The sequence below is a fragment of the Rhinoraja longicauda genome, unplaced genomic scaffold, assembly GCF_053455715.1.
Source record: "Rhinoraja longicauda isolate Sanriku21f unplaced genomic scaffold, sRhiLon1.1 Scf001221, whole genome shotgun sequence".
NCBI lineage: Eukaryota > Metazoa > Chordata > Chondrichthyes > Rajiformes > Arhynchobatidae > Rhinoraja > Rhinoraja longicauda.
In genome coordinates this window covers 8,971-36,038 of record NW_027602436.1, presented here as the reverse complement: position 1 = coordinate 36,038, position 27,068 = coordinate 8,971, and the positions used below count along the sequence as shown (strand labels likewise).

Sequence of the window (27,068 nt, the reverse complement as noted above, 5' to 3'; positions counted from 1 at the left end):
AACATCACTTCTCCCCACTAGCGCTTAGTTGTGGACTCCTTCTCGGGATCGAGTGTTCGCTTTTATACTCAGGACTTGATACTCACTCGCTTTCCAGATGATTCTTTCCGGATTATTATCTGTGAACAGAGAGCGGAAAGATAAGGTTACCAGGTGCGGACGGACCTAAGTTAGGACATCAGGAGCAGAAATAAGGAGAGATTATCAACTATTGAACCGTGGAGAGGGAGAGCCAGGCACAGGGTGGGAACAAGTCCCACATCCCTCCCCCTCTGGAATTCCAGATTGGATTTGAGAATCGGTGAATGACAGGAGTCCACTCGGCCCATCAGGCTTGTTCCAGCTTGATGGTGGAGCTCCTTGCTGAGTCTCACTCCCCATTCCTCCCCACAGTCCAGACTTTCTCCAGTTCCCTTTGCCCATTGCTGTGAATCTACTGAGCTCCATTCAGGCAGCACATCCCAGATCACTGGAGTTCCTCGCCTGAAACTTCTCTGCTGTTGTCAATCCCCTTCCCCCCCCCCCCCGTATCTTCTGCTCTCCCTCTCTCCTGCCATCCTCCATCTATTCAATCTCTGAGAGGGCTTTCAGGGGCTTGATGAAGTCCTACCCTCAAGGCAGTGTGAAACTGGGCCAGAGGGGGTTAAAGATTGGGTAGCAGCATGGACCGGCAGCTGAGAGTGGGGGATAGTTGTATTTCAGACTGAAGGCAATGGAAACATCAAATTCATATCAAATCCAGTAAAAATTTGTGTTTCAATGAGATCACCTCTCATTCTTGGAACTAGAGTTTAGACCAAGTTTGTTCGTTCTCTCTACAGAGGAGCAGCCAGACCCCATCCCAACCCACCATTCAACCTGCTGAAGCAATGCGGCTCACCTTCCATTGAGGGTAATCTTTCCTCAGGCAGGTACAGCAGATCTGTACATATTCCAGGTGCTGTCTCACCAGTGCCCCATATAATTGGAGCAATCCTCTTAAAATAAAGCCCAACACACAACAAATAGCTCACTACCCTACATGTGAACTTTCAGTGGTTGGTGTGCAAGAACCCCATACTTGGACCTCTCCCAACACCAACACCTTTCAATTTCCCACCATTTAAAATTCTCCAACTTTCTCCACATTATTTTCCATCCGCCATGTTCTGCCCGATGTCTCTGCATAATCCTGGCTTGGTATCGTCAGCTACCTTGGATACATCATGCAGTGAGCTGGTGCAGGATCCTGACCCCAAACAGGCACCATCCCTCTGCCTCCACTGATGCTGAGTTCCTCCAGCAGTTTGTGTTTTGCTTGGACATATCCAACCTGATCTTCTAATACAATTCAGGGATATCAATTGTGAGCAGCTGGGCCCAGCATTAATCCAGCATCATTCCTGGTCACAGCCACCCAGCCCAAAAAATGACCCATTTTATCCTACTCCATCTTCTCTCAGTTGACCAAGTCCTGGCTCGTATATTTTCCTCATGGCCGAGCATGTAAATTTTGTTTAATAACCTCCTATACTCCACTTTATTAAAGGCCTCTGAGTCCAAATACATATCAACTGGGTCCTCTTTTTCATTCCTGCCTGTTGCAACTTCGAAAGACATTAAGGTTTCAGGTTGGGACACTTCTTTGGACTGATTTTGGGGTGGGGGGGGGGGGGGTGGGAAGGAAGTTGGATGAGAGGAGGGGCAGGACAAAGCCTATGAGTCACGGGTGGATTCAGACGAATGTTTTTTGATCAGCGAATGGTTGAACAAAGTCCAGAGGGTGAGTTGAAAATTGTGAAGCTAGAGGAAGGAATGTAGTTGGAAGGAAATGGGTGAAAGAGAAATGGTTATGAGTCCAGGTGTAGCACAGGGAAGAGAGATGGACTGGGGGGAAGGAAGGGGGGAAGAAGGTGGGGGAGTTTGGTAAGTTACCCAAATTGGAGAATTAAATGTCCATATTATTAGGTTGTAAGTGACCCGTGGAATTTGAGGCACTGTTCCTCTAGTTTGTGTCTGGCCTCACTCTGGCAATGGAGGAAGCACAGGACAGAAAAGTCAGTGTTGGAATGGGAAGGGGGGTTAATGTGGTTAATAACTGGGAAATCCAGTCATCTTTGGTGGGTCGAGCTCAAGTGTCCGGCAAAACAGTCGCTGAATCTATGCTTTGTGTCACCGATATAATAAAGGCCACATCCGGAACACCTGGAACATCTGGAAGGTTAGATCACATGTGATCTAAGGAGAGATAGCTGGATGGATAGAAAATTGGCTTCATGGAAGGAAGCTGAGGCTGATGGTGGAAGGTTTCTTTTCGGACTCGAGGCCTGTGACTGGTGGTGTGCCTCAGGGTTTGGTGGTGGGCCCATTGCTGTTTGTCATCTATATCATTGATTTGGATGAGAATGTACATGATTAGCAAGTTTGCAGATAACACAAAAGTGGGTGGTATTGTAGATAGTTAAGATGGAGCTTAACTACAGCGCCTTCGAGAGCGAGTTGGCAAGCTCGCACCTGTGCCGACGTCCCGACATGGTACATTCCGCCTTTTCATGCCATCGGCCCTCCGGGACTGCACCCATGTGTTCCTGCGCCGTGACGCCCACCGGACACCGCTCCAGAGGCCTTATGAGGGCCCGTACCGGGTGCTGGAGCACGGACAGACAACCTTTGTCTTGGACATGGGGGGCCGGCCGGAGGCCATGTCAATTGACCGCTTGAAGCCGGCCCACTTGGACATCGACCAACGGGTTGCCCAGCCTCGGTCACGAGGTTGCCCCTCTTTGCGGGTCCCACCACCTGTCCCTCCAACTGTGCCTCCGCCGGCCCCTCTGTTGGCCGATTTTCGTACGCGGTCCGGTTGGGTAGTGCGACCACCAGTGCGTTTCGTGCCTCCGGTTCTAGGGGGGGGGGGTCCTGTGGCGGCTCCCAAGGGTCTGGCCATACCACTACCGACCCCTCGGCACGGGAATGGACCGGTTCAGGGGGGCGGCCCTTTGCTACGGTTATAAAGGACGAGGTTTTGGGCGCGATTTCACTCTGGCAGACTTGACCGGTCTAGCAAACGTAATAAAATCAAACCTCCCGAAATACCCGGCTCCTTGCCTTTATTTCGGGCCTTTCTCGACGCGTTGCCACAGTTGTCAATAATTGCAGCAGGATCTTGATCGGTTGGCCAGGAGGGCTGAGGAATGGTTGATGGAATTCAATACAGAGAAATGTGAGGTGTTGCATTTTGGGAAGACTAAAATGGGCAGGATCTACACAGTCAACGGTAAGTCTCTGGGGAGAGTTGTAGAGAAGGAAGATCTAGGAGTGCAGGTACATAATTTGTTGAAAGTGGCAACACAAGTAGATAAGTGGTCAAAAAGGTTTTTGGCACACTGGCCTTCATCTGTCAGAGTATTAAGTATAGAAGTTGGGAAGTCCTGTTGCATTTATATCAGACATTGATTAGGTATTAGGCAAGATGGTGTCAAACTGGAAAGGGTGCAGAGAAGATTTACAAGAATCTTGCCAGGATTCAAGGGCCTGAGATTTATGAGTCGTAATTATATGGAGGTTGAGCAAGCTAGGACTCTATTCATTGGAGCGCAGGAGGATGAGGGGTGATCTTATAGAGGTGTACAAAATCATGAGAGGAATAGATTGGGTAGACATACTGAGCCTCTTGCCCAGTGTAGGGGAATCAAGAACCAGAGGACATAGTTTTAAGGTGAGGGGGGGGAAATTTAATAGGAACCTAGGGGTAACTTTCACACAGGTTGTGGATGTATGGAATGAGCTGCCGGAGGTAGTAGAGGCAGGTAGTATCACAATGTTTAAGAAACATTTGGACAGGTGCATGGATAGGACAGGTTTAGAGAGATATGGGCCAAACATAGGCAGGTGGGGCCAGTGTAGATGGGACATGTTGGTTGGTGTGGGCAAGTTGGGCCGAAGGGCCTGTTTCCGCACGGTATGACTATCCTCCTGTCGCCCTCAGTTCTCTCTCCAACGCCATTCTTGCGAAGTACATTAATGACTTGGATGAAGGGATTAAAAGTACCATTAGCAAATTTGCAGATGATACAAAGCTGGGTGGCAGTGTGAACTGTGAGGAAGATGCTATGAGGATGCAGGGTGATTTGGACAGGTTGTGTGAGTGGGCGGATGCATGGCAGATGCAGTTTAAGGTGGATAAATGTGAGGTTATCCACTTTGGTGGAAAGAACAGGAAGGCAGATTATTGTCTGAATGGTGTCAAGTTAGGAAATGGGGAAGTACAAAGAGATCTGGGTGTCCTTGGTCATCAGTCACTTAAAGTTAGCATGCAGGTACAGCAGGCAGTGAAGAAAGCTAATGGCATGTTGGCCTTTATGACAAGAGGAGTTGAGTATAGGAGCAAAGAGGTCCTTCTGCAGTTGTACAGGGCCCTAGTGAGACCACACCTGGAGTACTGTGTGGAATTTTGGTCTCCAAATTTGAGGAAGGACATTCTTGCTATTGAGGGCGTGCAGCAAAGATTCACTAGGTAAATTCCGAAACGGTGGGACTATCGTATGTTGAAAGACTGGAGCGACTAGGCCTGTATACGCTGGAATTTAGGATGAGAGGCGGTCTTATTGAAACATATATTATTAAAGGATTAGACACATTAGAGGCAGAAAACATGTTCCCAATGTTGGGGGAGTCCAGAACCAGGGGCCACAGTTTAAGAACAAGGGGTAAGCCATTTAGAACGGATATGAGGAAATACTTTTTCATTCAGAGAGTTGTAAATCTGTGGAATTCTCTGCCTCGGAAGGCAGTGGAGGACAATTCTCTGGCTGCTTTCAAGATAGCGGAGTCAGGGGGTATGAGGAGAAGGCAGGAACGGGGTACTGATTGTGAATGATCAGCCATGATCACATTGAATGGCAGTGCTGGCTCAAAGGGCCGAATGGCCTACTCCTGCACCTATTGTCTATTGTCTAAATCTGTTGTAATTTTAAGGGGTTGCAGCTCAGGGTGAACTTGTTGTGGTACATTTGGACCAGAGTGATTTTGTCCTGAGGAGAGATTAAGCAGAATGGGCCTGTCCTCTCGAGTGGAAAATAATGAGTAATAACCTCGTGATGATTTGCATATCCATTATAGGCTTTGGGAGGGGATTTATTGTAATGTTGGTTCCTCTAGTTGAGAAGTGTAGAAGTAGGGGGTTGTTGGGATTGCAAGTTGGGACAGGCTGTTGAGCACTGAGATAAGAAAAAAATCCCCATCCTCATAGGTGGCGATTCTGTAGATTTCATCACACAGGGGTGTGGGAGCTCAGCCACTGAGGGCATTCACAACAGAGATTACTAGATTTCTGGATATCAAGGGGAACATGGATTATGGGCTGGTTGTGAGCTTTTTTCATCAGGACCTGATACTTACGCAATCTTTCACAATTGATAGCTTTCTGAAGCATGCTTCGGCTTTCTGTGAACAAAGGAAAGTGGAGGTTACCAGGAGTGGACTGACCAGCTATGATCCTTCAGACAGAAAAGACGATGACAAACTAATGAAACGCGGAGAGGGAAGTGCTCCGAGCACATTACATCAGCACGTATTACTGGATGACGGATTGGCTGGAAATCTAAATAAAATAGAAAACAATAAATAACCTCAGCAAGTCAGGTAACGTTTATAGGGGAAAGAAACAGATGTAACATTTCAGGTTCAACATCCCACTACAGTATCAGCAAAGGAAAGCACAAAAGGTAATTGAAGTTGCAGAAACATCCTGAAAAGGTCAGGAAAAAGGAGGCTTGGATCAGGTCCAGGTGGCTGGGACAAAGCGTATCCCTGGAGAATGTAGCGGACTGGAGGGCATATTTATAGTAATGGAATCACACAGCACAGAAACAGGCCCATAGGCACAACCTGCCCATGCTGACCAATATGCCCCATCTATATTAGACAGTAGATAATAGGTGCAGGAGTAGGCCATTCGGCCCTTCGAGCCAGCACCGCCATTCAATGTGATCATGGCTGATCATTCTCAATCGGTACCCCCGTTCCTGCCTTCTCCCCACACCCCCAGACTCCGCTATCCTTAAGAGCTCTATCTAGCTCTCTCTTGAATGCATTCAGAGAATTGGCTTCCACTGCCTTCTGAGGCAGAGAATTCCACAGATTTACAACTCTCTGACTGAAAAAGTTTTTCCTCATCTCCGTTCTAAATGGCCTACCCCTTATTCTTAAACTGGCCTCTGGTTCTGGATTACCCCAACATTGGGAACATGTTTCCTGCCTCTAAGGTGTCCAACCCCTTAATAATCTTATATGTTTCGATAAGATCCCCTCTCATCCTTCTGAATTCCGGTGTATACAAGCCTAGCCACTCCAGTCTTTCAACATATGATAGTCCCACCATTCCGGGAATTAACCTAGCAAACCTACGCTGCATGCCCTCAATAGCAAGAATATCCTTCCTCAAATTTGGAGACCAAAACTGCACACAGTACTCCAGGTGCGGTCTCACTTGGGCCCTGTACAACTGCAGAAGGACCTCTTTGCTCCTATACTCAACTCCTCTTGTTATGAAGGCCAACATTCCATTGGCTTTCTTCACTGCCTGCTGTACCTGCATGCTTCCTTTCAGTGAATGATGCACTAGGACACCCAGATCTTGTTGTACGTCCCCTTTTCCTAACTTGACACCATTCGGATAATAATCTGCCTTCCTATTCTTGCCACCAAAGTGGATAACCTCACACTTATCCACATTAAACTGCATCTGCCATGCATCCGCCCACTCACACAACCTGTCCAAGTCACCCTGCAACCTCATAACATCTTCCTCACAGTTCACACTACCACCCAGCTTTGTACCATCTGCAAATTTGCTAATGGTACTTTTAATCCCTTCATCCAAGTCATTAATGTATATATTAAATAGCTGCGGTCCCAGCACCGAGCCTTGCGGTACCCCACTAGTCACTGCCTGTTATTCTGAAAGGGACCCATTTATCCCCACTCCTTGCTTTCTGTCTGCCAACCAATTTTCCATCCATGTCAGTACCCTACCCCCAAAACCATGTGCTCTAATTTTGCCCACTAATCTCCTATGTGGGACCTTGTCGAACGCTTTCTGAAAGTCACCACATCCACCGGTTCTCCCCTGTCAATTTTCCTAGTTACATCCTCAAAAAATTCCAGAAGATTAGTCAAGCATGATTTCCCCTTCGTAAATCCATGCTGACTCGGAACGATCCTGTTACTGCTATCCAAATGCTCCGCAATTTCATCTTTTATAATTGACTCCAGCATCTTCCCCACCACTGATGTCAGACTAACTGGTCTATAATTTCCTGTTTTCTCTCTCCCTCCTTTCTTAAAAGTGGGATAACATTAGCTACCCTCCAATCCACAGGAACTTATCCTGAATCTATAGAACATTGGAAAAGGATCACCAATGCGTCCACAATTTCAAGAGCCACCTCCTTAAGTATCCTGGGATGCAGACCATCAGGCTCAGGGGATTTATCAGCTTTCAGTCCCATCAGTCTACCCAACACCATTTTCTACCTAATGTTCCTTCAGTTCCTCCGTCACCCTAGGATCTCTGGCCACTAGAACATCTAGGAGATTGTTTGATTGTTATACTAGTCCCACCTACTTGCACTTGGCCCATATCCCTCCTTCATTATCCATGTACCCATCCATATACCCAACATTCCATTTTCCCACCACCCTCTGTGTGAAAAAGTTGCCCCTTAGGTTCCTATTAAATCTTTCCCCTATCACCCTAATCCTATGGCTTCTGATTCTTAATTTCCCTACTCTGGGTAAAAGACCTTATCTATTCCACTCATGATCTTATACTCACTCCTCTGTAAGTTCATTCCTCATCCTCCTGCATTCCAGGGAATAAAGTCCTAGACTGCCCAATCACTCCCTGTAGCTCAGGCCATCAAGTCTTGGCACGGCACGGTAGCGCAGCGGTAGAGTTGCTGCTTTACAGCGAATGCAGCGCCGGAGACTCAGGTTCGATCCTGACTACGGGTGCTGTACTGTAAGGAGTTTGTACGTTCTCCCCGTGACCTGCGTGGGTTTTCTCCGAGATCTTCGGTTTCCTCCCACACTCCAAAGACGTACAGGTATGTAGGTTAATTGGCTGGGTAAATGTAAAAATTGTCCCTAGTGGGTGTAGGATAGTGTTAATGTACGGGGATCGCTGGGCGGCACGGACTTGGAGGCCGAAAAGGCCTGTTTCCGGCTGTATATATATGATATGATATATGATATGATAACATCCTTGTAAATGATGTTCGTAAAGGAAAACTAAAGGGCAAAAAAGAAGGCCTGGCAGACCTCTGGCAGATAAGATGCAAGAGACTCCAATGAGTTTTTGTAACATTTTATGCGTGGGTGGGGGTGGGACACACGACATGGGGGGGAGGAGATATGACACGGGGGGGGGGGGGGGGAGATATGACACGGGGGGGGGGGGGAGTTATGACACGGGGGGGGAATACGGAAGAGACGGCGCCGAGGACTCCTGTACATTGGTAACATTAGGTCCCTGTCTCACAACACAAACACCTTGCAACAAAGAACCATTAATTGAGCATTACATACCTTTGGTATTACTTTTGCACAACTTTCCACACGTCTGCAACAAAAACAAAGAAGTTTTGTTTCCGCTGCACATCAACATTCATCGCTCATAAGTAAATACAAATTATTGTATCCCTTCCTCCCCCTCACCAACATACCGTCCCCACATTCCTCACCCTCTCTGCTTAATCCCCATTAACCCATGTGCTCCCTCTCAGTATTCCCACCTCTCCACACACTCTCCCTCTCTGGCACACAATCACATTGGAGAGTAGCAACGATTTGTGAACAAAAACTGATCTGTGTTCCTGTTGCATTGTACAGCTCTCTGTCCATCTACACAGGTTCACAACCCAATGGTATGAACATTGAATTCACCAATATCAAGTAATACCCCCATGCCCTCTCTCGTTTCCGTTCCCCCTTCCCACACCCGGTGCAGCCCATTTATTTCACTATCTCCCATCTGCCCCTTCACACCCCACCATTTTCCTTCCTCAGTGTGCTCATCTCCCATCCCCAGATCCCTCATTTCTCTTTTATTCCCCCCTCTTCCCCCCCCACACAATACTGCACACAATACTCCAAATGTGCCCTGACCATAGTTTATAAAGCTGCAACATGATCACCTGATTGTAAAACCCACATCTGACTAATGAAGGTAAGCAAGTTGTCTGCCTTCTTTACCTCCCTATCCATGTTGTGCTTCCACTTTCAGTAAACTATAGACTTGCTCCTCAAGATTCCTCTGCAGATAATGCTATGGAGGGTTTAATTTATAAGGACCAGATTCAAAGAGCAGAGGGCAAAGCTTTAAAGTGAGAGTGGCAAAGTTTAAAGGAGAGTGGTGGGTGCCTGGAACACACTGCTGAGGGTAGTGGTGGAGGCAGATACAATAGTGACATTTGAGGCCTTTAAATAAGTACATGGATATGCAGGGAATGGAGGGATGTGGATCATGTGCAGGTGGAGGAGATTAGTTTATCTTGGCATCATGAACAGCACTGACATTGTGGGCCAAAGGGCCTGTTCCTGTGCTGCATTGTACTGATAGGCCTGGAACAATGCAGGGTGTAACACAGGGAACTTCGATCATGTGGATGATCACAGTCTTTTCCCAAGGGCGGGAGAGTGTAAAACTAGATTTTAGATGAGAGGGGAAAGATTTAAAAGAGATCTGAGGGTGGTGGGAGTATGAAATGAGCTGCCAGAAGAGGTAGGAGGAGCGAGTACAATAACAATATTTCAAAGTTATACGGACAGGTACATGGATTGGAAAGGTTTAGAGGAGTATGGGCCAAACGCAACCTAATGGGTGTGGCTCGAGGTGAACACTTTGGTTAGCATGGAAGAGGTGCTGAAGGCCCTGTTTCCATGCTGCATAGCACTCTGTCTCTTTGATCTATATTCTGCCTCTCCCTCTACCCATCCATCTCTTTCTCCCTGCCTGTATAGCTCTCCATCTCTTCACATCTGTCCTCCTCCCCTCTTTTCACACATCTATCTGTAACTATCTATCTATCTTCCTGTGTCTGCCTCTGTTTCCCACATCTGTTTGTTTTGTCAGGCATCTGTGCATCTCCCCCTTCTCTCTCTCCCTCGCTGCATCCTTTATCTCCCACTCTCTCTCTGCCACTCACACACTGTTGCTCTCTCCTTGAACTCTCCATCTTTTCCATCCCATCTCTTTGTGCTCTGTCCTCAATCCCCTCTCCTTCTCATTGTCCCCCCCTCTGTCACTCTTGCTCTCTCCATCACTTCTCCCTCAGACTCTCTCTCTGTCCGTCCTCCTCCTCTCCCTCCTTCCATCTCTCTCTCTCTCCATCTCCCTGCCTCTGTCTATCTTCTTCCATATATTTGTCTCTCTGCCACCCTTCCTCATTTTGTCTCTCTCTCCTCCCGTGGATGGTGGTGGTGGGGCTGTATGTCAGTGAGATACACACATCAGGTCCTCACCTGTAGTAGTTCAGACCTTTCTCAAAGTACTCACGCACTGTTAATGTCTGAGTAGCAGGCTTACCGTGTGCCTCCCATTCATGGGACCTGTGGAAAGAGATTAGGAACAGCAATGTTTCAATATGAAGAGTTTTCAAGAGTGCAGAGCTGAAAGATGGATTGAAGGAGAAACAGAAACTGTCTTTGAATGATATTGGTGGTGAGACCACACTTGGACTATTGTGCAAAGTTCCAGTCACCCAACTACAGGAATTATTCCAACTAAATATATAGGAATAATTTCAACGATGGGAACCCCGTCATTAAGTTGGAAAGGGTACAGAAGAGATTCATGAGGATGAAACAGGGACAGGAGGGATTGAATGATATGGAGGGACTGGACAGGCTGAGGCTGTTTTCACTGGAGCGAAGAAGGCAATAAAGTGACTGCTTTCCCAGGGTTGGGGTGTCTAAAACATGAGGGCATAGGTTTAAGGTGAAAGGGGAAAGATTTAAAGGGGACCTAAGGGGCAATCTTTTCCACACAGACGGAATAAGTCTGACAGAGGTCATGTAGAGATGGATTTAAAAGACATTTGGACAGGCATATGGATAGAAATGTTTAGAGGAAGTTAAAAACAAGTTGGTGGAGGAACTTAGCAGACCAGACAGTATCTGCAGGGAGAAAATGGACTGATGACTTTTCAGATCAGGACCTTTCTCCAGTCTGAAGACCAGGAACCAAAACATTATTTGTCCAGTTGGAAGGGGAGGGGTAGGGGTAGGGGTGGGGGTGGGGAGAGTGGGTGATGTCCATGGTGGGGGTGGGGGTGGGGAGAGTGGGTGATGAAGGAGAATGTCCATGGGAGGGGAGCGATGATGGGGGAGAATGTCCATAGGAGGGGTGGGGGCAGGGAGGGTGGGTGATGAGGGAGCGTGTCCGTGGGTGGGGAGGGGGTGGAGAGAGTGAGTGTTGGGGGAGAGTGTCAGTGGGAGGGGAGGGGTGATGGGGGAGAATGTCCACAGGAGGGGTGGGGTTGGGGAGAGTAGGTGATGAGGCACAGTGTCCATGGATGGGGAGAGTGGGTGATGGGGGAGAGTGTCCGTGGGAGGGGTGTAGAGAGTGGGTGGTGTGAGTGTCCGTTGAAGGGTGGGAAGGGGGTGGGGAGAGTGGGTGATGGGGCAGAGTGTCCATAGGAGGGGTGGGGATGGGGAGAGTGGGTGATGGGGGAGAGTGGGTGATGGGGGAGAGTGGTGGGGAGAGTGGGTGATGGGGCAGAATGGGTGATGGGGCAGAATGGTGGGGAGAGTGTCCGTGGGAGGGGATCCAGTGGGTTGGAGATTTGACTCATATGAAGGTACAGCACAGCAGTCAATTATTTGGCTTACTGAGTCTGCACTGACCACCAAGCACCCATTTTATGATCAATTGCCCCATAGATTCTCCCCCTTAATTTATAGCAGCCAATTAACGTAGCCCTCACACATCTTTTGAATGTGGGAAGAATCCAGAGCACCCTTGGGAAGCCCACAGAATAACAGGGAGAATGTACAAACACAGGCAGAGGCAGATATCAGGATTGAACCAGGGGTTACTGGAGCCGTGTGGTGGTAGCTTTACTAGTTGTACCACTGTGCCACCTAAACCATTGAACAGACAAACTTTGGTGTTCAAACCCATGGATTGCAGGTGTGCAGTACACAAGGTTGCCAGCACAGGTGTGCACAATATTTCCCTTCATTTGTCAGGCACTCAATAAGAACAGTGTTACAACTTTATCTATTGGTCAGGCCACACCTGGAGAACTGTATAATTCTGATCTAGGATTAGGCACCTGAATTATGAGGAACGACTGGATAGACAGCGTTAGCTTTCCCGGGAGTTGAGGAGGCTGAAGGGGACCCGGTGGACATGCACAAAGGTATGAGAGTAAGAGACAGAGCAGATAGTAGGAAACTAGATGGCTCACTTTTAGGAGAAGTGGGAAAAGATTTAGAGATCTGAAAATAACTTTTTCAAGAGAGGGTAGTTGGAATCTGAAACACACTGCTCGAGGCAGTGGAAGCAGTGACTCTCACAACATTTAGAAGTTAGAAGAGGATTGATGAGGGCAGTGTGGCCTGCTAAATTCAGCAAGGCCTTTGACAAGGTATCGCATTGTAAGCTCGGCTGGAAGGTTAGATCACATGGGATCCACGGCAAACTAGCCAATTGGTGAGAAAATTGGTTTGATGGCAAGAGCCAGAGGGTATAGTAAAGAGTTGTTATTCAGATTGGAGATCAGAAACCAGTGGTGTGCCACAGGGATCGATGCTGGGTCACTATTGTGGAATGACCGAATGGCCTAATTCTGCTCCAATCACTTATGACCTTGTCATGGCCCAGCTAATGTCCACATAGACAACGATCTTTAACCTCAATCAATCCTCTTGGTCACCTCTTTAAAAAACTGTCTGCTTTGTGAGATATGATTCCCTATGATTATCCCTGATCAGTCTTTATCTATCAACTGCTGGTAAATGATGTCCCTCAGAATCACCTGCAGTTACGTACCCACTACTGATGCAGGCTCACTCACCAGTGGTGCCCTGGCTTGTCCTTGGTGCCCTTAAATAACTGTACATTAGCCACCCTCCAGTCTACTGGAACTTCACCTGTGCCTAAAGATGATGGTAATATCTGTGCAAGGGCTCCACAATTTCTACCCTAGCTTTTCACAAGGTCAACTATACATTTGGTCAACCCCTGGGGATTTATCCACCTTAGGTACAAACCATTACCAAAGAGTGTCTTTGCCAGACAGTTCGGGCCAAACCTTGTCCAAATCAGGCTGTAAAGACTGAAAATAAACAAATTAACATTTTGTGTCAGGACAAGAGTGAAATAAAAACTGAAAATACAAGAAAGAGAACATCACATACCCTACACAGCGATAGCAGCTGGATTGCAATCAAGTTGAACAGCTATATGAAAACAGATGCAGGTATCTGGGAATAGGGTGGGATCTAATCCAGGGATTTGGGGGTTTGTAAATAAACAGATACTCAGGAATTACAGGTTGGAATCCAAGTGAGGATTTCCACATAATCTAACAGAAACCCAAAAGTTATGTGTAGACTTGAATATTGAGTCGTAGATTTATAGTTATAGAGTCATAGAGTGGTACAGTGTGGAAACAGGCTCTTCGGCCAAACTCGCCCATACCGGCCAACAGTGGCCCAGCTACCCTAGTCCCACTTGCTTGGTCCATAATACTCCAAACCTGCCCTATCCATGTACTTGTCCAACTGTTTCTTAAACGATGGGATAGTCCCAGCCTCAACTACCTCCTCTGGCAGCTTGTTCCATACACCCACTACCCTCTGTGTGAAAAAGTTACCACTCGGATTCCGATTAAATCTTTTCCCCTTCACCTTGAACCTATGTCCTCTGGTCCTTGAATCCCCTACTCTGGGTAAAGGACTCTGTGCATCTACCCGATCTATTCCTCTCATGATTTTATACACCTCTATAAGATCTCCCCTCATCCTCCTACGCTCCATGAAATAGAGACCCAGCCTAGTCAACCTCTCCCTATAGCTCACACCCTCTAGTCGTGGCAACATCCTTGTAAATCTTTTCTAAACCCTTTCAAGCTTGACAATATCTTTCCTATAACATGGTGACCAGAACTGAACACAATATTCTAAATGCGGTCTCACCAACGTCTTATAAAACTGTAACATGACCTTCCAACTTCTATACTCAATACTCTGACTGATGAAGGCCAAAGTGCCAAAAGCCTTTTTGATTACCTTATCTACCTGCGACGTGACCTTCAAGGAACCATGCACTTGTACTCCTAGATCCCTCTGCTCTGCAACACTACACAGAGGCCTACCATTTTACTGTGTAGGTTCTACCCTTGTTCGACGTCCCAAAATACAACACCTCACACTTCTCTGCATTAAATTCCATCAACCATTCCTCCGCCCACCTTGCCAATCGATCCAGATCCTGCTGCAATTGTTCACAACCATCTTCACTATCTGCAAAACCACTAACTTTGGTGTCATCAGCAAATTTGATAATCTTGCCCTGTATGTTCTCATCCATTGATGTAGATGGGAAACAGTAATGGGCCCAGCACCAAACCCTGAGGCACACCACTAGTCACAGGCCTCCATTCTGAGAAGCCACCTTCCACCATCACCCTCTGCCTCCTTCCATGGAGCCAATTAGCTATCCTTTCAGCTATCTCTCCTTGGATCCCATGAGATCTAATCTTCCAGAGCAGCCTACCATGTGGAACCTTGTCGAACACCGTACTGAAGTCCATTAACACAACTTCTACAGCTCTGCCCTCATCAACATTTTTGCTCACGTCTTCAAAAAAATCAATCAGAATTCTGAGACATGACCTCCCCACGTACAAAACCATGCTGACTATCCCTAATTAGCCCTTGCCCATCCAAATGCCTGTATATTCTATCCCTCAGAATACTCTCCAGTAACTTACCAACTACAGATGTTAAGCTCACCGGCCTATAGTTCCCAGCATTTTCCCTGCAGCCTTTCTTGAAAAGAGGCACAGCATTTGCCACCCTCCAATCTGGCACCTCTCCTGTATTTAAGGATGACTCATAAATTTCAACCAGGGCTCCCGCAATTTCCTCTCTAGTTTCCCGGAATGTCGTCGGATATATCTGATCAGGCCCCGGAGATTTGTCTACCTTCATACACGACAGTACCTTCAGTACTTCCTTGACGGTAACAATGACTCTCATGACACTTCCAGTGAATGCTCCAATTTCCTCTGCCCTACTGTCTTTCTCCTCGGTAAATACAAAGGAGAAATACTCATTTGAGGACCTTGCCCATCTCCTGTGGCTCCACACAGAGGTGACAGTTTTTATTCCTGAGATGTCCCACTCTCTCTCTAGTTACCCTTTCTCCCTTAATTATTTATAAAATCTTTTGGAATTGTTCTTGAGGCTACCCGCCAGAGCTATCTCCTGGCCTCTTTTTAGCCTTTCTGTTCTCCTTTTTTTAGTTGCTCCTTAGTTCCCAAAACTCCTCCAGGGGTGCACTTGATCCCAGCTGCCTATACCTGTCCCATGTATCCTTCTTGTTTTTGACTAACATCTCAATTTCCCTCATCAGCCAAGCTGCCTTCTTTGCCTGCTATGCCTTTCACTCTAACGGGGACGTACACATCCTGAGCTCTCTTTAGTACACTTTTAAAAACATCCCACTTGGCCGATGTTCCTTTCCCCATCAAATAACCTGCTCCAGTCAACTTGAAGGTTCTCTCATACCCTCAAAGTTGGCCTTACCCCAGTTGAGCAAGTTAGGAAGAGGGGATGTTCAACGAGATCTGGGTGTCCTAGTGCATCAGTCACTGAAAGGCAGCATGCAGGTACAGCAGGCAGTGAAGAAAACCAATGGAATGTTGGCCTTCGTAACAAGAGGAGTTGAGTATAGGAGCAAAGAGGTCCTTCTACAGTTGTACCGGGCCCTGGTGAGACTGCACCTGGAGTACTGTGTGCAGTTTTGGTCTCCAAATTTGAGGAAGGATACTCTTGCTATTGAGGGCGTGCAGCGTAGGTTCACTAGGTTAATTCCCGGAATGGCGGGACTGTCGTATGTTGAAAGGCTGGAGCAATTAGACTTGTATACACTGGAATTTAGATGGATGAGGGGGGATCTTATTGAAACGTATAAGATAATTAGGGGATTGGACACATTAGAGGCAGGAAACATGTTCCCAATGTTGGGGGAGTCCAGAACAAGGGGCCACAGTTTAAGAATAAGGGGTACCCCACTTAGAACGGAGATGAGGAAGAACTTTTTCAGTCAGAGAGTGGTGAAGGTATGGTATTCTCTGCCTCAGAGGGCAGTGGAGGCCAGTTCGTTGGATGCTTTCAAGAGAGAGCTGGATAGAGCTTTTAAGGATAGCGGAGTGAGGGGGTATGGGGAGAAGGCAGGAACGGGGTACTGATTGGGAGTGATCAGCCATGATCACATTGAATGGCGGTGCTGGCTCGAAGGGCTGAATGGCCTACTCCTGCACCTATTGTCTATTGTCTATTGTCTAACACATGGTCCCTCTCCATCCCGGTCCATAGCTTTCTTAAACCTCATCTGAACCCTTCATGCTATGATTTTCCCAGTCTATATTAGGAAAGTTAAAATCCCCTACTACAACAACCTTATTTGACCTGCAGCTGTCTGCAATCTCCTGGCACATTTGCTCTTCTAATTCCCGTTGACTATTTGGGCATTTGTAGTACACCTCTTTCCTGATCATCCCTTTCTTGTTCCTCAGCTCCACCTACATAGCTTCACTAGACGAACTGTCCGTAATGTTACCTCTGAACTTAACCTCTGAACCTAGCCGTGCCATCCTCCTTAATAAACAATGCAACTCCCCCTCTGCTTTTTTCCTCACCCATGTCTCTCCTGAAGCTCCTGTACCCCGGATCATTGAGCTGCCAGTCCTGCCCCTCCCTTATCCAGGTTTCAGTCATGGCTATAACGTCCCAGTCGTGCGAACCTAACCACGTCCTAAGCTCATATGCCTTACCCATCAAGCCCTTGCATTAAAATACATGCAGTTTAAACCATCAATCCTTCCTCGCTCTCCGGGTTTTTCCCTCTTCTGTCCATCAACCTTTCCTACACCACCCTCCATTCTAACCTCTCCTGTGCCTCTGTCCTGCACGAGATCCCACCCCACTGCCAATCTAGTTTAAACCCTCCCATGTAGCATTAGCAAACCTTCCCGCTAGGATGTTGTTCCCCTCCAGTTTAGGTGCAACCCGTCCCTTTTATTCAGGTCACCCCTGCCCCGGAAAAGATCCCAAAGATCCTGAAATCCGAATCCCTGCCCCCTGCACCAACTCTTCACGGAGTTGGACAAAAACAATTCACCAGGATGTTGGCTGAAAAGGAGGTTGATAAAGGATAATAAGATCATGAGGGGCATTGACAGCATAGATAGTTGGAGTCCTTTCCCCAGGGTAGGAATGTCCAGATACATGGGTAGGAAAGGAATAGAGAGATGAGATCCCAATGTGGTCAAATGTGGTCATGCAGATGAGGATCATGGTCAGCATAGACAAGGTTACCTGAAGGAAACGTTTCTGTGCTGCATTACTCTACAACTCTATAAGCATCGAATTGAGCTCTTTGGCATACTGGGTTCATGCAATTTACCCAACTACACTAATCCCATTTGCCCACATTAAGACAGTATCCCTCTCTGCCAAGTCCTATTTAAGCATTTGTCTCAAAGCTTTTTAAACATAGGATTCCGATTAACATTTAGTGCGGAAACAGGCCCTTTGGCCCAAGTCCTCGCCAACCAGCGACCCTTGCACTATCCTACACACACTAGAGATGGGGTTTTTAACATTTACCAAGCTTACAACCCAAGAGTATGAACATGGAATCCTCCAATTTTAGGTGACCTCTAACAACCCCCCCCTCCCCCCCCCCCCCCCCCGCCTTACCTGGCTCACGCCTATTTCTCCCTTCCCCCTCCTCTTACATCTCTTCCTATGGCTTCACAATTTGTAATCCCCCTCCTCTCTTCCAGCTTTCTTTTCCCCCACCCCTTACAATCAGTCTGAAGAAGTATCCTGACTTGAAACGTCTCCAATCCACATTCCTCAGAGATGTTGCCAGACCCACTGAGTTACTCCAGCATTTTGTTTCTTTGTTTAACACAGACCAGACTTAGACCCAACCAGTGACCCAACCAACACAATCACTGACTTGTCAGACCCTGGTCATCCTTCTCCCTGTTCCCTTCCAGCAGAAGGTACAGAAGCTTGAAAGCGTGCAACACTAGACTCCAGAACTGCTTCTTCCCCTCTGTTATCAAGCTTCTGAACGGTCCTTCCATTAACTAGGGGACTAAACCAATTCACCTCTACTGCATTGCAGACATTGGACTTTGTTTCTGGAACTAATGCACTACAAAGCTGAGAAACATATTCTTAGTTACTCCAGCACTCTGTATCTTCCCTTTTGTTCTATCTATTGCACTCGAGTTTGGCTTGATTGTATTTATGTATAGTATTTTCTGATCTGATTGGAAAGCATGCAAAAGAAAGCTTTTCACTGTATCTCGGAACATGTGACAACAATAAACTTAAGCCGAACCTAGACCTAATATTGTGTAGGAAAAAACTGCAGATGCTGGTTTAAATCGACGGTAGACACAAAATGCTGGAGTAACTCAGTGGGACAGGCAGCATCTCTGGAGAAAAGGAATGGATAACATTTCGGATAAGACTTCTTCAGACTGAAGGGTCTCGATCTGAAATGTCACCCAGTCCTTCTCTCCAGAGATGCCTCCTGTCCCGCTACACCTAATATTCACAGGTGAAATACTACAAGATTGGAAGGCTTGAGTTATTAGGTGACATTAGATCAGCTGTGGACACAAGAAACTGCAGGCGCTGGAATCTTTAGCAAAAACAATGCTGGAGTAAGATGCTGGATTCAGGCAGCATCTGCAGAGGGAATGGACAGGAAACCTTTTGGGTTGGGAACCTTCTTCAGATTGATCAGACTGAACAGACAGGGACTGTTTTCCCTGGAGTGAAGGAGGCCGAGGGGTGATCTTATGGAGGTTTATGAAATCATGGGAAGCATAGAGAAGGCGCATGGTCACAGCCTATACTCCAGCATAGGGGAGTCTAAAACTAGAGGGCGCAGCTTTAATGTGAGAGGGGAGAGACTTATTCCCACATAGGGTGCTGGGTATAAGGAAGAAGCTGCCACAGAAATTGGTAGAGATGGGTAGAATTATAACGTTTAAAAGACATTTGTACAGGTTTATGCATAGGAAGGGTTTAGAGAGATATGAGCCAAACAGGCAAAGCTCACTAGCTTTGGTAGACATCTTGATTGGCATGGATAAGCTGACAGGTCCCTTTGCATGCTGCATGATTCTAATATCAGATATCTGTGGGGGAGTAACATGCTTGGATCTATGGCAGGAGTTCAGATAGTTTATGTGTGGAAATAACAGATACCAGAGTTACAGAGTGGGAAGTCATTCATTGTCTGTAGGAAGTCATTTACATGTTGAATAACAGATACTAGGAGTGGGTTACAAACTGAAGGTTTTCAATGGGTTTGTGTGTTTCTGTACACAATCTCAAATACTGCAGCTGAGGCCAATGTAAAATGCCCAGAGAACAGACCTGAGGACACTTCCTGCTGCTGTGTGTTTTGAAAAGCCCACCCACCCTCTAGAGAAATTGACCAAAGGCCTGTGTGCCAGCGTGTCACCCCAGACCCAAAACCCACGATGGTCTTGAACCGTAAGTACTACTGACCTTTATTTTGTTGTAGTTATACGGATCCCTATTCACATTGCCACCCTGGGGGGGCCTGGAAGATAAATGGATGGGATGAGTTACTACCTCCAAGCTGAAGAGTTCCTGCACTTTGCTGACAACTTCTTCACAGGGACAACACTTCCTGTTCTGTCTCAGTGCCAGAGACCAGGGGCTCCGTGGTAACTCCAGCGTTGCAGAATCGGTGCTCCCACACTGCAGCTTGGAGCAATGACAGCAAATATACCCCGTCCCGGGTTTGCCGGGTGTGAAGTGTAATAGTGAGGAGGTGTGGGAATTGTGGGAAGAACTGAACTGCTCTCTGTCTTATGAGCACTTCGTACCGTGGAAATAGAACTTTATTTTAGTGAAGTGTCTCATAGGTTGAACATGTCTGACCTTGTACTTTTGATCTTTAATGTTAAGGCTGATAAGGGAAAGAAGAGAATTCTGGATCACAATAGTTAACCATGTTAACAAATATACGTGACCCACTCCACAATTCTTGCTATTAAATATGATATTAAAAGGTCGCATGCTCTGAGTCAGCAGAGCAGTCTCTGGCTTGACACGTTATTGTGAACAAAGAAGTTAATTGTCACTCACGTCTTGAATATATTATTCCAACAGAGGTCTGGCTTTGTCTCTGACATCACAACAGATTCTTGGTCCCTTTATTTAAAGAGAGGTATAGCTGCCATGGAAGCAGTTGGGTGAATGGTGAAAGGTTGAGTCCTGGGATGGGGTGCTGTATGAGAGATTGAGCAGGTTGGGCCGAAGCTCACTGGAGATTTTGGAATGAGAGGTGATCTTCATGAATTGTCTAAATTGTGAGGGGGACTGACAGGGTTGTGTCAGATTCAGGGGCGGCCATTTGAGGTGGAGCTGAAGACCTTTGCTCAGAATGCAGCCGTGCAGCTGCAGAACCAGCTGTTGTTCTGGTGCTGGTGTCCAGTTCCTGGGCTCAGTGGAGACCACAGACCAGCACCACAGCCCGACACTACCACTGGAGACCCCCCTGTCAGCTCTCCCTGACAACTCCCATCTCTCACTAGAACCCATCTGAGTAACGAGACTTACCACCAGCCATGGATGGTCCACCATTCAAATTCACATCCTTTGCCGGTCCAGTGATTCACCTGGAGAAAGAACAAAGAAAACCCATCACTGAAACAAAATGGATGAAAAAGGTTAAAAAAAAGATAGATCATTGGGGTCATTGTCAGGCAGAGAGTGGGCAGGCAATGGGAGGGTTTGGCAAAAGGACAGAGGGGTGAGTGAACAAAGGGAGGGGTGGAAGAGACAGGTGGATGGGTCAAAGTGACTGTGGGATTGGTTGCTTCTCTCCAGGTGGATGTTTCTCTGCTTCTCAGGATATGAGTGAGAGGGTGCAGAGGAAAGTGGGACCCAGAACAAGTGGTACACATTGGTACCAATGTGGAGAAGGCAGCAATGGAAGTCTGTCAATGTTGCCAGAGGTGGACAGGTGGCAATCTCTGGGCTGCTGGCACGGCCAGGCTTCAGGGAGAACAGAATATGAAGAGAAGGTGGTGATAGACTGGTAATATCCATGGTGCATGCAGGTACATTCAGATTCAGAGGCAGATGAAACCTGTATGAGATGGACGGGTCACAAGTTAATAGGATTGGGACAATGCCCAAGTCATGACAGTTGAATCAAGATCAGCAGGGTATGGGCATACCAGGCAATAACAGCAAAAATAAATAAGGTGAACAGAGGGTGTGAGTGTTGGATGATGACAGAGAAGGAATTGTTGGATAGGAGCAAATTGAGAGACACAATCTGGTGTCCACAATATACACAGAATGTGATGAGTAAGATTGGTGAGCTGCAGGTACAAAGAGCCATGTGTGATTATGATGTGCTGCTGATCACATGGCTCATTCTCGGCAGAACAGACCTCTTAATATTCAAAGATATGGTGGTCAGAAAAGGTAAGGATGGAAAACAGGAGATGGGAGGCAGAGGAAAATGGTATTATAGACTATCGATTAAACATTCCCTTCTCCAAACAAGACAGCATCAAAGCTTCACCGTCGCCTCTCGCCGATGGACGGATGCCAACTACTATAGACTGAAGAGAGGGGATGTCCTTAAGGCCATGCACAAACTCGCTTGGGCTGGAATTCACTTTGCAAAACTTCCTCTTCTTCCCGACGTCGTTCATGCCCACGTGCACAACCACTTCTGGCTGTTCACCCTTCCTCTTGAGGATGTTCTGAAGTCGGTCTGTGACATATTTAACCCTGGCACCAGGGAGGTAACAGACCATCCTGAAGTCCCGCCTGCCGCTACAGAATCTCCTGCCCACACTTCGGACAATGGAGTCACCCACTACTATGGCTCTGCCTGACGTCGGTCTCCCCAGTCGAGTCTCCTTGCCAGGATTGGAGCCACCGACCTGTTCACCGCTTGGACTGGAAGCGTCTTCTGCTCCGACAACTCCTAAGGGGGCATACCTGTTTTCATTCGGCACAGCCACCGGGGTCGCCTGCTCTCCACGTTTACTCCCTTTTCTCCCAGTCACCCACCTGCTCTCCTCCTGAATCACTGGCTTAACAACTTCACTTGTCCAGGAAACTCTCATTTTCCAGGATGGCCCTAAGGTCATCCAGCTGCTTCCCCAGTTCCCCAACACGTTCACTCAGGAGCTGCACCTGGACACAATTCCTGCAGGTGTAGTCTCCAGAAGCTCCATAGGCATCCTTGACCACCCATAACCTGCAGGAAATACACTGCACCAACCTGCCTGCCATTTCTTCAGTGGACAAAAAATCACAAGTTTCAAAGATCTGGGATACCAAAAAAAATTAGAGATTGCCAAATTTTATTTGGAGAAAAAAATAAATGGACAGAATACTTTTCAACTCTTGTTTCCTTACGCAAGCATAGATAATGTGCTTTGTGTTAGTAAATCGCGATATGGACTGCTCTCCCCAGTCCTCATGTATCACCAGTGTTGATATTGTGGCAGCTGGCACTGTCACTGAAGAATGGGGAATGTTTTATGTACAGACGAGGAGTATTCCCACACCAGGGAAAAGTAAAGGAACTCAGGTGCTCCCTGGATCACCCAGGAGGGAGTGAAGGAAGGAGTGAGCATGAGGAAGGTGAGACTTCAATGGAAACCCACCTGAATGTGGTGAGTTGGGAGAGGCAGTGAGTACAAAAGGAGAGAGGCTTTTCAAGGGAAAGTGGAACAAAGAGCCTTCCAAAGGCCTGTAAATGGGATGAGCGGAGTGTGGAGATCAGGGTATAACGGAGTGATCTGCATCAAGGTAGAGGCACAGCTGGAACATGGCTGAGGGCATTGTATCACCCGTTATCAGGAAATGGGAGCTGCCAGAAGCGGAGTGATGTAGATCTGGGAGAGGGGGTGGGGGTAACTGATGAGGAGGAGGAGGTAACACTAACAAGTCACTTGCACTGGAAGGGATAATCCCAGGTTGTTAAAGGATGCAAGGGTCATGGAGCAGGTGGCTGTAATCTATGTTTCCACCACCTTCTGTGTGAAGAAATTGACCCTCAGGTTCCAATCAAATCTTGCCCCACTCACCTTTAACCTAAGTCTTCTTGTTCATGATTCCCCCGCGTTCGGTAAAATACCCTATCTATTCCCCTCAAGACCTTATACTCCTTTATAAGATCATTGCTCATCTTCCTGCACTCCAAAGAATAACGTTCTCGCCTACACAACCTCTCTCTGTAGCACAGGCTCACAAGTCCTGGCAACATCCTCTTCAGCTTCTCTGTGCTCTTTAAGCTTAATGACATCCTTCCTATTGCAGAGTGACCAAAACTGAACACAATACTCCAAATGCAGCCTCAAAGTCTTGTGCAACTGTAACACAATATTGCAACTTCTTTACTCAACACCCTGATTAATGAAGGTACCAAAAGCCGTTACTACCCATTCCTCAAACCTCCCTGAGAGGATGTTAGTCCTTTTCCAGTTTTGATGCACCCTGTCCCTCTTGTACAGGTCACACCTGCCCAGAAGTGATCCCAGTGATCTCATCAGCTAAAGGCCTGCCTTCTGCACCAGTTCTTCAGCCATGCGTTCATCTATTCTATTGTTACCATCATTGGCATATGGCACTGAGAGGAATTTTGAGATTACACTCTGGAAGTTCTGCTTTGTAAACTTCTATCAAACTCTCTAAGTTCACCCTGTCGGATCTCACCTCTCGTTCTGCCTAGGTTGTCAGTACCATTGTGTACAACAATCTCAGCTGTTTTCTCTCCCCTTTCACAATGTCCCGGATCCAATCCAAGACATCCCTGTCCTTGACACGTGAGAGGCAACAAACCATCCTGGGATCTCGCTCTGAGCCAAGGGGAAGTCCATCTCTTCCCCACACCACAGCTCACTGAGATGTTTCCTTGCCCTGCTGTGCATCAGAGCCAACTGTGGTGCCACACCTTGGCTACTGCTGCAACTTTCCTCTGAGAGACCTACTCTGTCTGCAAGGGGAATGACCACAGGGCACTCACTCCTGCACGACCTGCCTGCACTTACTGCTCCTCCTGGTCATCCACCTCCTTCCTTTCTCTACCTGCAGTGTGACTAATTGCTAAATTCAGTCAACAAAGTTCTCCGTAAATCAAATTCTCCACGGCACTACACAGTGGGAAGCTGCAGCTGGACACAGCCTCCTGCAGGTGTAGTCAGACACACCAGAAATGTTCCCAAACTCCCACAGGAAGAGCAGACCACTGGCCTAACCTCCATAACCTTTCCTCTTGTTCTACCCTTATTAGACCTTTGATGTATATGGTCTCACTTCCACCTGGCATTGCTCTGCCCATCTTATTAGATCAATATCACCATGTAACCAATCACTCTTCAGACAGAAATCCAGATACACACATTCTGTCCCAAATAAACCTCCTCACCATGGGTGGCACATTGGCGCAGTAGTACAGCTGCTGCCTCCCAATGCCAGAGACCCGGGTTTGATCCTGACTACGGGTGCTGTCTATATGGAGTTTGCACGTTCTTGCTGTGACTGCGTGTGTTTCCTCTGGATGCTCTGGTTTCCTCCCACATCCCAAAGACGTGTGGGTTTGTAGGTTAATTGTCCCTAGTGTGTATGATAGAACTAGTGTACTGGTGATTGCTGTTCAGCACGGACTCAATGGGCCTGTTCCACTCTATATCTCTGAAACTAAAAACATGTACACGTTACTGAAGGAATCACAGATCAGAGGAGCAGGACATGTCACAAGAGAGTCTGATGTCAGAATGCAGCTGTTTTGTGGATCGTTGACTGAGGGCAAACGATCAGGTGGTGACAGAACAAGTTTTAGAGATGCTCGTACAGTATTCTTGAAGCCTTTCAACATCGACACACTCCATTGGTAACAACGAACAGTGGATTGTCTTATTTGGCATACCTGCATAAAGTGTGTGCTCGGTCGTAAAGAGTTATCATGGAAACAGCCCCATTGATCAAACTCGTCCATGCTGACCAAGGTGCCTCACCTAAGTTAGTCGCATTTCCTTAGGTATGGCCCATATCCCACTAAACCTTTCCTGTCCATGTGCCTGCCCAAATGTCTTTTAAATGCTGTTATTGTACGTGCCTCAACGATCTTCTCTGGCAGTTCATTTTCCATACCTACCACCCTTTGTGTGAAGAAATTCTTATTAATTCTTTCCCCTCTCACCTTAGGCCTATGCTCTCAGGTTCTTAATTCCACTATCCTGGGTAAAAAACTGTACATTCACCATATCCATTCCCTATGACTGATGAAAGCCAATACACTAAAACTCCTCTTTAATACCCAAACCACCCGTGATGCCACTTTCAGGGAACTACACTTTACACTAGCACTTTCACTGCTTAGTTTTTAGTTTAGTTTAGAGATACAACGTGGAAACAGGCCCCTCGGCCCACTGAGTGCACAGATGAGCAATCCCCACACATTAACACTAATCTATACACACTAGGGACAAATTACAATTATACCCCGCCAATTATCCAACAAACCTGTATGTCTTTGGGGTGTGGAAGGAAACCGGAGATCCTAGAGAAAACCCACACAGGTCACGGGGAGAACTTACAAACACTGTACTGACAAGTACGTAGTCAGGATCAAACCTGGGTCTCTGGTGCTGTAAGGCAGCAACTCTACTCCCGCACCACCGCCCGATCCCTCTGCTCTACAACACTCCACAGGCCCCTGCCATTCACTGCGAAGGTTCTACCTTGGTTTGACTTTACAAAATTTAACATCTTGCACTTATCTGCATAAAACTCCATTTGCCTCTCCTCGGCCCACTTGCCCAGCAGATCAAGACCCTGCTGTAATTTTTGATAACCCTCTTTGCAATCTACGATACCACCTACTTTATTGTCATCTACAAACTTACTAATCAAGCCTTGTACACTCTCATCCAAATCGGTTGTAACCTGAGACAAGCCTCTTCATTGTCCACTCTACCACCAATCTTCTCTCAACCTTATTGTTCCAAACGTGCGTTTCAAGGTAGATAAGGAAAGATACAAGGATTAGAAATTAAGGATCTAAAGTGGGGAAGGATGATATGAATGTCATGAAACAGGACCTGGCAAAAGTTGACTGGGAGCAGGTACATCCATAAACCTACCAGTCATGCCATCCAGATTCTAATTATTAATATGGCAATATGATCTCCAAAGCAGCTTCTGTGATAATGACACTATTTGCATGCTCTCACAATCAAAGCACTCAGACTGGCACACAAATAATTCTATTTACCTTACAGGCGTTTGGTGGCCACCTAAGTGCCAGAACATTATCGGTAGGATCTCCCAAGTTAGATTTGCTATAAAACAAAAGTGTTTTCATTAACGGATCTGTGAACTGGCCACACGAGGAAGTGCTGATAGAGCAAATAGTAATTGGCGGTACAGCCCCCGTTCACCTACTGCATATAAACCACCAAAACACGCACTCACCTGGTAACTCCAGAGATGGGGGTAGAGATGTCAAAGGGAGGGAAAGAGTCAGAGTGGTCTAGGTGGGAGCAGAGTCAAAGTGGCAGCAGGGGTCATGAAATGTTTACATTCCATCTGAGTACACCAATCCAGTCATCTAGGTAGACAGAGCTCGGTTCAGTTTAGTTTATTGTCACATGTATCGAGGTACAGTGAAAAGCAGTGAAAAGTGACCAAAGGCAGCAGATCAAAACACCATCCACATTCCCCTCAGCCCCACACTTTCTGAACTTGGACGTTTCCTCACTTGC

The 27,068-nt window shown here is 47.0% G+C and overlaps 1 long non-coding RNA gene across 1 annotated transcript; it reads right to left on the bottom strand.

Moving 5' to 3' along the window:
- Window positions 1–79: 79 nt before the first annotated feature.
- Window positions 80–26,910, bottom strand: LOC144591611 (uncharacterized). The gene is made up of 9 exons (XR_013546950.1): window positions 26,779–26,910; window positions 26,579–26,645; window positions 20,893–20,951; window positions 19,813–19,867; window positions 13,261–13,319; window positions 10,501–10,587; window positions 8,566–8,599; window positions 5,377–5,421; window positions 80–119 (listed from the first exon to the last, which is right to left on the bottom strand). It is a non-coding gene; the product is annotated as an uncharacterized LOC144591611 (long non-coding RNA).
- Between the last annotated feature and the right edge of the window lie 158 nt (window positions 26,911–27,068).